Source organism: Camelina sativa, chromosome 16 (genome assembly GCF_030686135.1).
Source record: "Camelina sativa cultivar CO46 ecotype springtype chromosome 16, ASM3068613v1".
Lineage (NCBI taxonomy): Eukaryota > Viridiplantae > Streptophyta > Magnoliopsida > Brassicales > Brassicaceae > Camelina > Camelina sativa.
Genome location: NC_141895.1, coordinates 14,054,935 through 14,069,095, shown reverse-complemented (window position 1 = coordinate 14,069,095; position 14,161 = coordinate 14,054,935). Strand labels below are relative to the sequence as shown.

The following is a 14,161-nucleotide window of genomic DNA, read 5'->3' as shown; positions in this document are numbered from 1 at the left end:
TCACATCAATCACTGCTCCTATTGTTGCCAAAAATGGTCTTCCTAGGATCAGTGGATCGTCTGATTCCTTATCCATATCAAGGATCATGAAATCAGTAGGAACTTCCACTCTTCCAATCCTGAGAGGTAAGTCTTCCAGGATACCAATGGGTGTCTCATCGTTCTACCAGCTAAAACCAAATACAGACTACTAGGTTTAAAACTGCTGAAACCCATCTTGTTGGCAACTGATAGTGGCATGATGCTGATTGAAGCTCCCAAATCGCACAAACAGTTGTCGAAAATCCGGAGTCCTATTGAACAAGGCAAAGTAAAAGAGCCGGGATCCTCTAATTTTTCCTCAATTCGGAGTTCAGGATCAAAACACACCCCACTCCTCAGAACTGCATTACCAATCTCCTTGACAGCTTCCTTCACCTCAATCTCTAGCTGAGCTGTCTCCTTGATGATTTCCTCTCGAATTTTGTGTGGTGGTAAGAGCTTAGGAGGTGGAGCTTTTCGCTCGGACATACGCTCTGCAAGCGCCTCAATTGGATGTCAAGATCAGCCTTGAACCTTTCTTCCAATTACCCTTCTTCAGCCATAGGCAGTTGAGGTTGATCTGTCATTTGAACGTCTACCCAATGTATCATCCGATCAGCGTTATCGGGTGTGTCATCGGGTTCAGCCTCGGGTAGTTCTTCAGTTTGTGATTCTCGAACCAGTGCTCGATCATCAACTCGATCACTCTCCTCGGGTAAAGGCTCAGATTCATACTCGGATATGTAGTACTGGTACTCATTCATCCCATAATGATCCAAAGCCTCTCCATCTTGAACATCACTGTCCTCAGTGAGGTAGTCCTCAAAGTCATCATCAAGAAAAATGGCTTGGGCGGTTGCATAGTTATTTGGGTTCTGAACAGATCTACCTGGAAGCTGGTTGATCTTTGGAGGCGGTTGGTTGTTGTGGTTGCCTTCTAGGTATCTCAGCTTAGTGTTGAGAGAGTCATACTTGACAGTTAGATCATTATACCCAGAATCGATCTTGTTGCTCATCTCCGCAAATCGTTTGGCATTGTCCATTGCAGCCGATGCTTGATTTTGTATCATCTGCTGAATCAGTCCGCGTAGATCAGCTTCTTGGGATTGGTTCTGCGGGCCTTGTTGTGGTTGGAATCCAGGTGGTTCAATTGGTTGGTGGTAGTTGCCAGTGTACTGCTGCTTAGGAGCATAGCCTTGATTGTATCGCACAAAAGGCTTTTGCTGGCCTTGGTTCCCTTGGACAGTGGATGGGTAGACTTGGTCTTGAGGATTAGCAACATTGGGGTTACGGTATGACAAGTTCGGGTTTGGTTTGTAGTTGTTGTACCCTTTGTTGTAACCTCCTTGGTTGTTGATGTAGTTCACATCCTCTAGCTGAGCATTCTCAACATCTTGTTGCAGAAACTGCTCTTCCTCAGAGATGGCATGGACATGTTGTGCTGGTTCAGGAGTTTATCCAGCTTGTCATTGAGGGCTTTCATGTCTCTCTTGTACTTTGCATCGTCCTCGCTACTAGATCGCATAGTGCGATCATATTCCTCATTGTAATGGCCATCAGATTGAGCTAAGTTCTCCACTAGATCCCAACCTTCATCGACATCCTTGTTGAGGAAGTTACCATTGCTTGCGGTGTCCAGCAATATCCGTATCTTAGGGACCACTCCTCGGTATAGTGTACTTACCAATGAAGCATTGATGAATCCATGATGAGGGCATCTGGTAGTGTACCCCTTGAAATGTTCTCGAGCTTCACTGAACGTCTCATTGCTCTTCTGAACAAAGCTGGATATATCATTTCGCAGCCTTGCAGTTCTGGAGTTGGAGAAGAATTTGGCTAGAAACGCCTTCTTGCATGCTTCCCAGGTGGTGATGGACTCCTTGGGGAGTGATTGCTTTCAGATGTGTGCTTTGTCTCCCAAAGAGAATGGGAAAAGCCTGAGCTTGAATCCATCTTCACTGAATCCATTGATCTTGGTTAGGCTACAGAGCCTATCAAACTTATCCAAATGGTCCAATGGGTCCTCCATTGGCAATCCATGAAACTTGTTGCTCTGTATCATCTGGATGAGACTACTCTTGATCTTAAAGTTGTTATTCTGGACAGCAGTTGGCACAATGCCATATCTTTGAGTGTGAATAGATGGAGCATCTCCTGCTCCTATGTTGGTCCTCTCTTGAGGAGCTGGTGGACCATTCTGATTATTCAGTTCCTCCTCAATCGTTGGTTGGTTCGGTTGTTGAAATTGTTGTGGACGGAGTAACCTTGGTATATCGATGTTGTTGATGAAACGACTCAAGTTTTGGCTACCCTTGGGTTGTGTTTGCATGCACAAGCAGTTGACCGAGTGAGTACACGAGAGTCAACCCGGTGATCGAGTGACGGGTCGGGTGGGTACTCGGGTTGTACTTGAAATGCAAAACACGAAGGTAAACAAGTCAGTACCGAATCAAAATGTAAAATAGAACTTGATCTAGCAAGTGCTGAAATCTTCAATGTAGCAAATTTAAATGCAACCAAATGGCAACAGCGCCAAATTGATAGTAGAATTTTCACTCAGGGTATCAATCCAAATGGTTGTTATGCTAGCAGATAAGATGCAATCATGAACAAGCAAGTGAAGCCAAGCAATAGTTGGAGTTTGATCTAACAATCCTAAGGTAACTAAAAGAAAATAAATAAACAAGAACCACGTGACCTTAGTACTCGATGCAAGCATTCGAGTACAAGATCGAGTAAATAAGGAAAGCAAGAACAGCTCGAAGGTATACTCGAAGAAATGATTGATTCAAGCATTTCATTATTGTCAATAAACCCCTTACTCATCTAATCTCTTAGGCTAAGTGAGTAAATCTCTAGCATTGATTGATTCAAGCATTTCATCTACACATCTCGATGGTAAAATGCCCTAGATCTAATATCAACCTCTCGGTCTGTTAATTGCATTAAGAACACCAATCTAGAAGGGAATTTATAAAACACAAACATCCAAACTAAGACATCCTAACCGATCAAGAACACAAAATCGTCTATCCCATCCCTAGAAACTTTGTTTCACTACTCATATCTCATTGTAGAAAACACAAAATCATAGATAAAAATTGCATTTTATTGAAAATAGAGTAGAGTAGAAGAGTGTAAAATCAAAAAAAAGCAAAAAGAAATAAAAATGAATCCTAACAAAGTGGAAAAAGTGATTGAGTCGCTCAAGATCTCTCAGAACAAAGTGGTATGCGGCGTGCTAGGGAGAGAGGAAGAAGAGGGGGTATATATATGGAAACCCATTAACCCTAGCTTCTCAGTCCTGCCCGAGGTCTGCTCGATGAGGTGCTCGAGGATGAGCTCGGGTTGCCCTTCGGGTAGGTCTTCGAAATGTTCTTCCTACTCTTGGATCCTCTTCGATCGGGTTGGTGTTCGGACTGTTCTTCCTGCTTAACAGCTCCTTCAGGTACATGCTCGGATTTGACCTTGTTTCTCCCCATTTTAGGCTCTAAAGCACATGTTTCATTCCAAATATGCAAATGCAAGAATGACACTCTAAATGGCCTAAATGTGAATTCCTACAGTTAATGACATAAAAATGCTAAGGTTAGGGTGGAAACAATGCAAAATATAGACAAAAAGTGATGCTTAAAACATGTAAATTAGAGAGTTATCAGCAGGCACAATATATGTTGTCTCTTCGGTGGACCAGTTTTAACAGTCAAGGTATATGTCCATCCTTACTATGTCAATCGTTTATTTTAGTGGACTACATTCAACAATCACAGTATATGTCCACCATTAGTGTGTCCACCTTTTATAACAAAAACCTAACTTGTCCTAAAAAAAACTTTCAAAGCCTGCAGGTTTGACCAAAAATCTTCCAAACCCTGCTGTTCTGAAGATGGTAGACCAAATTTATCATACAATGCTCTTGTCCACAATTATCATTCCTTCATTTGAGTAGATCATATCCATTGGGCCTGACGAACTTGTTTATTGTTGCCCACATGTCAGATGAAGAAGTAGGCACTAGGAATGGTGTGCCTCCTCTCATCCACATTCAGATCCAACAATTAAGGTATGTGTGCACCGTTATTATTTCAGTCGTTTGGTCCATTTGTAACAAACACCCAACTTTTCCCCGTTGCTGGTTTGTTGATGATGTAGGCACAATATATGTTGTCCCTTTGGTGGACCAGTTTCAACAGTCAAGGTATATGTCCACCCTTACTATGTCAATCGTGTGTTTTAGTGGACTACGTTCAGCAGTCATAATATATGTCCACCATTATTATTTCCACCTTTTGTAATAAAAACCCAACTTGTCCTCATTGTAGGCCTCATGACGACACATGCACTGGAAATGTTGTCCCTCTGGTGGATCGGTTTCAACAATCAAGGTATATGTCCACCCTAATTATATTTGTCCTTTGTTTGGTTTGGTTATCCATTCTTTTTAGTGGATCATATTCGTTTGGTTATCCATTCTTTGTAGTCACCATTGATATTCTTAACTTTTGTGTCTATCGCTAACTGAAACATCTTTTTTTTTTTGGGTGAGAATGTATATATGAATGAATGATGCAGAATCAAACAGACATATAAGCAAAGATGATCAGGTGGAAGAGGTTTCAGTTCTCTTATGCAATAGTATAAGAGATGTCAATCCATAAAGTGTGTGATGAGTATGCAATCGGGATGTGAACAGTGATCCAAGTTAAGCCAATTATAATGATGATTGATTTCTAACAACCCTAAGACAATAATGTAAAAAAGCAGAATTTAAAGTACTTAGAACATAAACTAAATACAAGATAAACAAATGTAAACAATGCAAAATGTAAAATAAAAAAGAATAATAACTTAAACAAAATCAATAAACAAACCAGTAATGAAACAGGATGAAAGCTAAAATTAAACAGAAAGTAAATGAACAATCCGAAGGTGCTCGATCAAGCACTCGACCGTGTGGCTGGTCGAGTGGGTTTATACGAAGAACAGAAGTAATTCCAAACAACTTAAAACAGAACAGAATGCAACGAAACAAGACTATCTAGATGCAATAATAAACAATTAGATAACAAAGTAGGCTTCTAGAGATGGTTTTATCTCTTCTCCTTCCTCCTCATAGATAACAAAGTGGTCTGCGGCGTGTTAGGGAGAGAGGAAGAAGAGGGGGTTTATATATGGAAACCCATTAACCCTAGCTTCCCAGTCCTGCCCGAGGGTCTGCTCTATGAGGTGCTCGAGGACGAGCTCGGGTTGCCCTTTGGGTAGGTCTTCGAATTGTTCTTCCTACTCTTGGATCCTCTTCGATCGGGTTGGTGTTCGGACTGTTCTTCGTGCTTAATAGCTCCTTCGGGTACATTCTCGGATTTGACCTTGTTTCTCCCTATTTTAGGCTCTAAAGCACATGTTTTCATTCAAAATATGCAAATGCAAGAATGCAACACCCTAAATGGCCTAAATGCGAATTCCTACAGTTAATGACCTAAAAATGCTAAGGTTATGGTGGAAACAATGCAAAATATAGACAAAAAGGGATGCTTAAAACATGTAAATTAGAGAGTTATCAGCAGGCACAATATATGTTGTCTCTTCGGTGGACCAGTTTTAACAGTCAAGGTATATATCCACCCTTACTATGTCAATCGTTTATTTTACTGGACTACATTCAACAATCACAGTATATGTCCACCATTAGTATGTCCACCTTTTATAACAAAAACCTAACTTGTCCTAAAAAAAACTTTCAAACCTTGCAGGTTTGACCAAAAATCTTCCAAACCCTGCTGGTCTGAAGATGGTAGACCAAATTCATCATACAATGCTCTTGTCCACAATTATCATTCCTTCAGTTGAGTAGATCATATCCATTGGGCCTGACGAACTTGTTTATCGTTGCCCACATGTCAGATGAAGAAGTAGGCACTAGGAATGGTGTGCCTCCTCTCATCCACATTCAGATCCAACAATTAAGGTATGTCTGCACCGTTATTATTTCAGTCGTTTAGTCCATTTGTAACAAAAACCCAACTTGTCCCCGTTGCTGGTTTGTTGATGATGCAGGCACAATATCTGTTGTCCCTTTGGTGGACAAGGTTCAACAGTCAAGGTATATGTCCACCCTTACTATGTCAATCGTGTGTTTTAGTGGACTACGTTCAGCAGTCACAATATATGTCCACCATTATTATTTCCACCTTTTGTAATAAAAACCCAACTTGTCCTCATTGCAGGTCTCATGACGACACATGCAATGGAAATGTTGTCCCTCTGGTGGATCGGTTTCAACAGTCAAGGTATATGTTCACCCTAATTATGTTTGTCCTTTGTTTGGTTTGGTTATCCATTCTTTTTAGTGGATCATATTCGTTTGGTTATCCATTCTTTGTAGTCACCATTAATATTCTTAACTTTTGTGTCTATCGCTAACTGAAACATCTTTTTTTTTTTGGGTGAGAATGTATATATAAATGAATGATTCAGTTCTCTTACGCAGTAGTATAAGAGATGTCAATCCATAAAGTGTGTGATGAGTATGCAGTCAGGATGTGAACAGTAATCCAAGTTAAGCCAATTATGATGATGATTGATTTCTAACAACCCTAAGACAATAATGTAAAAAGCAGAATGTAAAGTACTTAGAACATAAACTAAATGCAAGATAAACAAATGTAAACAATGCAGAATGTAAAATAAACAAGAATAATAACTTAAACAAAATCAATAAACAAAACAGTAATGAAACAGGATGAAAGCTAAAATTAAACAGAAATTAAATGAACAATCCGAAGGTGCTCGATCAAGCACTCGACCGTGTGGCTGGTCAAGTGACTAGGTCGAGTGGGTTTATACGAATAACAGAAGCAATTCCAAACAACTTAAAACAGAACAGAATGCAACGAAACAAGACTAGCTAGATGCAATAATAAACAATCACATAACAAAGTAGGCTTCTAGAGATGGTTTTCTCTCTTCTCCTTCCTCCATTTCATCACTTCTTATTTTTAATTTTAAGAAATTAATCTTCATCATTAAAGAAACAGAAAATCTAAAATAAAATGTAATATTTGATATTATAATATGATTATGGATAGGAAACAAATCTAATTATAAGATTCATTACTAGAGAGCAAAATTTATGTGTAACACTTTCAAAGAAACTTTGCGACAAAAGGTGAGTAATGGTTACTTAACCTATAAATCAAAAAAGAGTATTAAAAGATGAAAAAGATGAAAAAAATAGTTATAATATGTTTTCATAATCAATATACTATATGTTTGATAATCCCGTATATAATAAAACGGAAGTACACAACATTGTTTTGTAGACTATATAATTTTAATAAGTTGGTTACAAATAGGCTATAGATTAATTGGTTAAAAGTTAAATCTTAAAGTGAATATTCTAAAGAATCATTTGATATCATCTAACTTACCATATTAATTTCTTTTATTAAATTATTCATCCATATTAAAATCTTTTGATATCTAACTTAACATATTAATTTGATAATTATCATTATACTTCACTTCTCATTTTTCTATATGAGTTTATTTTGTGAAACAAATAAATTCTCATATTATTTATTATAATTAAAAAATAGTTTTATTTCCGGATATACCATAAGTTGAAATTTTAAAAAGATATACATTGCTCAATCTATAAAATATTCTAGCTTTAGTAATATTATTCTTTAAAAATAATATCTATTGAATTAAAAAATTTACTTAGTAACGAGTCAAAATTTGAATATTTAAATTCAATTTCATATTTTTTTGTTGAATTTTATAGTTTTATATAGTATAATAAACTTTAAATAATTTATTTTAAACATTTTTAAAATATTGAAACTTGATATAAAAGTTAAAAAATTTGGTATAAGTTAAAACTATAATATGAAAGAATTTCAAGAAACCAATTATATTAAAACAAAAAATTTAACAATATATTAAATTACTCATAATATAATAACTCGCTTTATAAAAACTAAAAAATTATGTATTATAATGACATTCAAGTCATGATGTACAATATACATTAGGCCCTAATATACATTGTTGAAATAACTTCACATACATAAACTAATACAACATATTAAAATTTTATTTTAAAATATCAAATATACAAAAATTTGTATAAAATATAATTTAACCAGTGTGATAGCACAAGTACTTATATAGAGTCATTAACAATATAAAAATTACAAAATATGTGTCTTTTTCAAGGCATCATATTTAGCAAATGATTTTATTGCATAATATTTTATCCCAAAAATTTTTTAAAAACAATCGCATAAATTATATTTTATATAAAATTATAATATAAAGAAAATTAATTTCAACCCGTGCTCTAGCACATGTCTTAATCTAGTATAATGTAAAAAGAGAGTGGATGCGAGAGATGACGAGTGTATATCGGAAAATATAGAAATAATTAATTGGGAAAAAATGTTAAAAGAAATAGACAATTCGTATATCAATTAATAAAACAAATTTAACATCCATATTGATTTCTATTTTTAATATTGAATAATGATATTCAACAGTTCTTAATAATAATTAAAAAAATATACAGCGCAATATACGGGTTATAAATCTAGTATATATGTATATATATATATATACTAGGTATCAACCTGCACAATGTGCGGAATAACTTGATTTAAATAAAATTTATTAGTAAATTTATTATTTAGATTTAAGATTTTTTTCATGTAAAAAAAATTATGTAAGTAAAGTTTTTTCGTTTACTCAAATTTGCGTTTATTTTCTGTAAAATACATTTCACCCATGAATTATTTAAACTTGGACAAAAAAAATTAAGGTGTTATAGAAAGTTTTGTTGTCTTTTTGGGTTTCTAAAAATCAAATTCACATATTTTATGTTTTACATTGTTATCTATATCACACTATTAAATAGATAAAGCAATATTTTTTAGACTAATCGATTTAAAATGTATAAAAGTGGTAAATAAATGAATATTTTTTTTTCTTGTGAAATGTAATTTACTTCTAATAATTAAATATGTTATGAAATTGATAATTAAATACATTTCTGGATTTTAATTGTTGAGAAAATCTTTCACATTTAAAAACTAATAGAAAAGAACATTATTTCAATGATATATTTATGTAAATAATAATAAGTTGTAAGAACATTTATTAAAAAAGGCCCATGAGCTACGTGAGCGTGGCACCTCAGTTTTTTTGTGAGAGTGCTTCTATATTAATATATAGAGGAATTTTTATTTCTTGTGAAATGTAATTTACTTCTAATAATTAAATATGTTATGAAATTGATAATTAAATATATTTCTGGATTTTAATTGTTGATTAAATCTTTCACTTTTAAAAACTAATAGAAAAGAAAATTGGATTATATATATGCTAGTGACATATTTATGTAAATAATAATTACATGTAAGAATATTTATTAAAAAAGACACAAGAGCTATGTGAGCGCGACACCTCAATTTTTTGTGAGAGTATCTCTTTATTACTATACTAGATAAGAATCCGCCCGATGTGCGGGTTTAAAGTTTTGTAAATAAAATTAAATTTATTAAAACTATATTAAAATTTATTATACATTATTTTTTTAAAAAATGTTGCTATAATGCACTGATTTATATCTATATACAAATCTTATATGAATGTTACCATTTAAAGTGTATTTTTTACACCTAGGTATCGTGTATGTAACAAATATATTATTTACCACCACCTAAAAAATGTCTATATGAACAAATTAAGCCAACTAATATATGTATCTTTACTTTCACTTTTGCATAGTTTCTTTAATTACTAAAATTATTGACTCAAAAAACATTTTGAATAAAAATTAATTACATCACAATCACAATAGTGTATGACTAATAATAGAGAACATTGGTTCTGTTGTCCTTACTTATGCAGAGAACCTTGAGTCCAACCTCCTCCACCATGGAGAGAACCTTCATTCTGCCTTCCTCTCTTGGGAAGATACCTTGCGTCCAACCTCTCTCGCCTTCCTCCCTTGGGGAGATAATCTTGCGTCCAACCTCTTCCACCATAGAGATAACCTCGGCTCTGCTCTCCTCCTGTGTGGAGAGATGTTCACGTCTTTTAGCTATTTCAAAGTGGCTTGCTCCAACAACCAATGAAAGTAAGACAGTTTTCCAAAGTCACAAAATCTTTTGATAATAACTAATGTTAAATTTACCAATGTATTCATGGAAGTTTCTTTGACACACCATGATGTAGCCTCTGTGTCCAAGCTCCTACGGATCTATCAACACACAATGATGAGTCAAACAAAAGATTAATAAAAAACAAAGAAGAAATTTTTACCAAGAAAAACAAAACTAGTCGAAATTATTTTGTTTGGTGAAAATATGTCATCATATATTTGCTTATATAGAGGGGTGTATTTACAATCCTTTTCCTTTTAGGATTAACAAAGTTTTTTTTTTAATATAATAAGAGTACAATTATCTTATGAATCATTTTACCAAGCTTGAAAATTGTGATTTATGATCGTTAAAATTGACACATGTCACGATCTGATGAGTTACTAACTTTGATGTGTGATTTCTGATAGTTAAAATTGACATGTGTCACAATCTAATGCGTTACTAACTTGGATATTTAATCGTTAAAATTGACCCATGTCACGATCTAGTAAGTTTATAACTTTGATATCTGATCGTTAAAACTAATATGTGTCACGATCTCGTGAGTTACTAACTTTAAACCAAGCTTTATACAATAACATATATATATTTATCATCTTCATTTATCAAAAGTTTGACCGGCAAAGCAGAGGAAACAATAAAACAGAGCCAGACATAAATCTAATAATCGTATCATGCTTATTTTTTTTCAGATTTTACTTTTTAGTTTTTCTTAAATCTGATCTAAATTTCACACTTAATCTTGCAACTAAGATATAACCACATATGACAATCATCACTATTTCTCTCTTTTTACTCGTTAGTCATTCTCGTACAAACATTAGCTAGAGCTAGTGACAATCATCAATTTACTTTCAAAACTATTTGACCCAAATTATATCCTTGTTTATTTCATTTATAAGGTACCCCTAACGTATCATTAGATTCTTAATTTCCCAAAATCATATTCCCTCTTTGTTAGAATAAATAATGTTTTAAGAATTTATTTTGTATCACAAAAATTGATTTCTGTATTTTTTTTTATTAATTAATACTATGAAATTGTATATTTCAAAATTTATTAAATGAGAATTTAAAATTTTTAATAAACTATTATTGGTTAATAGATATGTTATTATAAATAAAAATACATTTATGATTAAATATTAATTGTTTTTTAATTTATGTGAAAATTATCTTTTTCTAATACAGAGGAAGTAAATATTAGTATTAAGTTTTATATATATGCCCACTAATTGTTAACCACTGTCCAGCCTATCTTCGTAAACAAAGTCGTTGAATTGGATGTTTCAATGATCAGCTCTGACTTTCATGTGCTTATATTTACTCGTGTCCACTGTCCAGAGTGATGATGTATGATGACTCCCATGACAGCAAAAAGAATCGTAAGAGTTTTTTGAAGAGCGATTTAGGTTTTAGAATCGGAGAAAAACGAATGATATATAAGATTAAGAACTTGAAAAATATAAGAACACATTTTTTATTAGATTTAGAAAACTCTCTCAAAAACTAAATATCTCTTTCTCTCAAGTATTATGGAACATCTCTCCATACACTCCTATATTTATAGGTTTTAACTTTTTCTAAACCTATTAAACTTAACAAATTACAACTTATTGATAATATGAACTTTTCATTTTCCTTAATATATCTTTTTTGGCAACTTCCTAGGAGATAGATTCTTCCTCAAGTTGGAATTATCCAACATTCTCCCCCTTAATTCCAACTTGAACTTTGGGTGCTTCAATCTCTTGTACTCCGACCAAATTCCTCATTTCTCTGAACTTTATTCTTGCTAGTGGTTTAGTGAGGATGTCCGCCTTCTGCTCCTCACCAGGAACATGTTCCAATTCTATCTGATCATTCTCCACATTCTCACGAATGAAGTGATACTTCGTGAGTATGTGCTTACTCATTCCATGGAACACTGGATTCTTACTTAGAGATATGGCTGACTTGTTGTCAATCCTTAGTAAGATCTTCTCATCTAGACTAAGTATTTCTCTTAGCAACTCCTTCAACCATATGGCTTGCTTTGCTGCTTCTGTAGCTGCCATAAACTCAGCTTCACATGATGACATCGCTACTGTGTGTTGTTTCTGTGAGGTCCAAGTGATTAATGATGAACCAAGATAAAACACATGACCTCTTGTACATCTTCCTTCAACGATATCGGCTTTGTAGCTATTGTCGCTGTATCCAACAACCTTACTCAACCCATCACGCTTGTAGAACAAGCCTATGTTGGTGGTTCATCTCACGTACCTTACCAAGTGTTTAAGAGCTTGTCCATGTACCTCTCTCGAACTCTGCATATATCGGCTCAAAACTCCTACAGCAAAAGCTAAGTCAGGACGTGTGTGAAGTAGATACCTTAAACACCCAATCGTTCTTCTATATCTTGTGGCATCAATCTCAGGTTGCTCTTCAGCCTAAGAGATCTCCATACCAGGCTCCATTGGTATGTGAGCTGAATTACACGAATCCATCTTAGTATCGATAATAATACCTTGAACATAACCTTCTTGTTTTATTCTTATCCCATCTGCTCCTTTTACTACTTCAATACCAAGATAATATGTCAACTTCCCGAGGTCTAACATCTCAAACTCTCTTGACATATCCCTTTTAAACTGATCAATGACTCTTTGTGAAGTTCCTGTCACAAACAAGTCATCAACATAGATTGCCACTACCAGACTTTCTTTCTTGTCATTCTTGAGATACACAATAGGCTCCTTTATGCATCATTTAAAGTTCATTTTTTTCAGAACATGATCAAGCTTCACGTTCCAAGCTCTAGGAGTTTGACGTAGACCATACAACGCCTTATGTAGTTTGTACACTCGATTCTCCTCTCCTTGTTTCACAAAACCTTCAGGTTGGCAAACATAAACCAGCTCATTTAATTCACCATTTAAGAATGCAGTCTTGACATCTAAGTGATTTATCTCCCATCCTTTTGATGTTGCAAGGGCTATGAGCAAACGTATTGTCTCGATTCGAGCTAAAGGTGCAAATGCTTCTTCGAAATCCACACCTTGTTGTTGTACATAGCCTTTTGCTACAAGTCTCGCTTTGTATTTGTTCACCGACCCATCTGCCGTTCTTTTAATCTTGTAAACCCACTTTAACCCTATAGGTTTCACACCATCCGGTTTTTCTACTAGCTCCCATGTTTTGTTTCTTACAATTGACTCCAAATTTGCCTTCATTGCTTCGACCCATTCTCGCAAACTCAGAGCCTCAAACACACTTTCAGGTTCTCCGTCTATGGTGAGTAGTAGTTGTTCACTCAAAAATTCAGCTAGCAACACATAATCATTGAGATACATGGGCTTGTTAATAACACGACCATAGCGAGTAACTATTGGTAGGTTTTAAGCTTCCTCAACATCATTCTCTTCTTCTACTTCTTCATCATTGTGTATGGACTCCTGGTCTGAACCTTGATCTTGATCGTTGTTAACCTGTTCATTGTCGTTATTTTGATCTTCATATCCAGCTCCATCTTCTATACCACCTTTATATGACAATTTAAACCTTCCTGGTTCGCCTACAGTTTGTTCTATCGCAGTTGATCAGTCCCAAGCTTTCTTCTCATCAAACACAACATCTCTTCTTACAAACACTCTTCTAGTGATTGGATCAAACAGTCTGTAGGCCTTGGAACCCGGTTCTGTTCCAAGATTGATCACCTTTCTTGATCTATCATCCAACTTCTTTAGATGAGGTCCCGTGATCTTCGCATATGCAACACATCCAAACACTCTTAAGTGTTCAATGTTCGGCTTCTTCATCATAAAACATTCATAAGGAGTCTGACCTTGTAAGGCTTTTGTGGGAATATGATTGATCAAATACGTTGAATGACATCCGGCTTCTCCCCACATATCATTCGGAACCTTCATTGCTTTAAGCAAACTTCTTGTCATCTCCATTAAAGTGCGATTTCTCCTTTCAACCACACCATTTTG

At 34.8% G+C, this 14,161-nt stretch overlaps 1 long non-coding RNA gene and 1 other non-coding gene across 3 annotated transcripts; one reads left to right on the top strand and one right to left on the bottom strand.

Annotated features, from left to right (window-relative positions):
• The first annotated feature begins 1,721 nt into the window (after positions 1–1,721).
• On the top strand, positions 1,722–1,828 carry LOC147925493 (small nucleolar RNA R71). Its single transcript, XR_015585539.1, has one exon. It is a non-coding gene; the product is annotated as a small nucleolar RNA R71 (small nucleolar RNA).
• A 7,879-nt stretch (positions 1,829–9,707) lies between these two features.
• LOC147925492 (uncharacterized) lies at positions 9,708–11,113 on the bottom strand. 2 transcript variants are annotated; one of them, XR_015583394.1, is made up of 2 exons: positions 10,214–11,113; positions 9,708–10,134 (listed from the first exon to the last, which is right to left on the bottom strand). It is a non-coding gene; the product is annotated as an uncharacterized LOC147925492 (long non-coding RNA). The 2 variants fall into 2 exon arrangements; XR_015583393.1 differs by having other exon boundaries at positions 9,708–10,091; positions 10,214–10,379.
• Positions 11,114–14,161: the final 3,048 nt, after the last annotated feature.